This window comes from Penaeus monodon, chromosome 33 (assembly GCF_015228065.2).
Source record: "Penaeus monodon isolate SGIC_2016 chromosome 33, NSTDA_Pmon_1, whole genome shotgun sequence".
Taxonomy (NCBI): domain Eukaryota; kingdom Metazoa; phylum Arthropoda; class Malacostraca; order Decapoda; family Penaeidae; genus Penaeus; species Penaeus monodon.
Window position 1 is genome coordinate 31,274,682 of NC_051418.1, and position 1,022 is coordinate 31,275,703.

Here is a 1,022-nt window from a genome sequence, read left to right on the forward strand (position 1 = left end):
GCATGTTGTCCTAGGAATTAGACTTCTGCCTGAGTCCAAATAATAACCTAGTAAACTGCACTGACAATAAATTGGTGCACTGAAGAAATTGGTAGAAATCTAATACTAGCCACAGTCATGCCCTGGAAATTTACCTCTCACATTATCTTAAAACATTATTGTGTTACGGAGTCAAGTCCTGTTAATTAAACATCCAGAGGAGACGAGAGCCTCCAAGTCAGACACCCACACCCAAGTGCTCGCTGCGGTGGCTGGTTAACATCTGCAAACGTTATTTTTTCCTTGGGCAGGCAAGAAACATACAGGCACTCTTGCAATCCAGATACAAAAGAGGAGAGAATTTAATGGAAAAGAGAGGAGACCAGAATGGAACATATGTTCTTTCTTTGCCATGAGTGATACACAGATACATGCTCCTAACTTCACCTAACTCACCACAGGAAATGTCTAAAGACAAAGTAATCCCTGAAACCAAATAGCAAACCCATAGTTGAAAAATCAACTAAAATCTATACTCCTATATAACAAAATCCTGTATGTGTGTAGATGTATATATACATATGGAAATAATTATAAAATGCCAATATCTATCATATATTTCCTGTCTGTGTCGGGTTTAAGGAATATCAATACAGTCTAACATTAGGTCCCAGGATACCTGCTCATTGCAAATCTTGGGAAATCAACTTAACAAATACTTAGACTAAACAATGTCTTCCAACATTATTGTCACACAATTACCTCTAAAGGGTTACTCAACTTACTTCAACCTCTAGCTGTCGCTAATCTGTCAAAGCAAGTAATTTCCAAACCAATGGTTCCCAGGAAAGAGAGGAAACTCAGATCATAAACTGATATCCCCATACTGGACATGGCTGGATAGTCAGGAATTGACAAGCAATAACACAGTACCAATGCAAACTAGATTAAACCAAGTCTGATATAACTATGTTATACAGCTCATCTGTCTTCTAGCTGACATAGATAAAATTATGGTACTTGCCAAGAGCGAGGGTAGATGT

At 38.1% G+C, this 1,022-nt stretch overlaps 1 protein-coding gene across 1 annotated transcript in view; it reads right to left on the reverse strand.

Moving 5' to 3' along the window:
- LOC119594380 (C-Jun-amino-terminal kinase-interacting protein 4-like) overlaps positions 1–1,022 on the reverse strand; it is a gene marked incomplete in the record, with an annotated part of 97,279 nt that overhangs the window by 15,594 nt on the left and 80,663 nt on the right.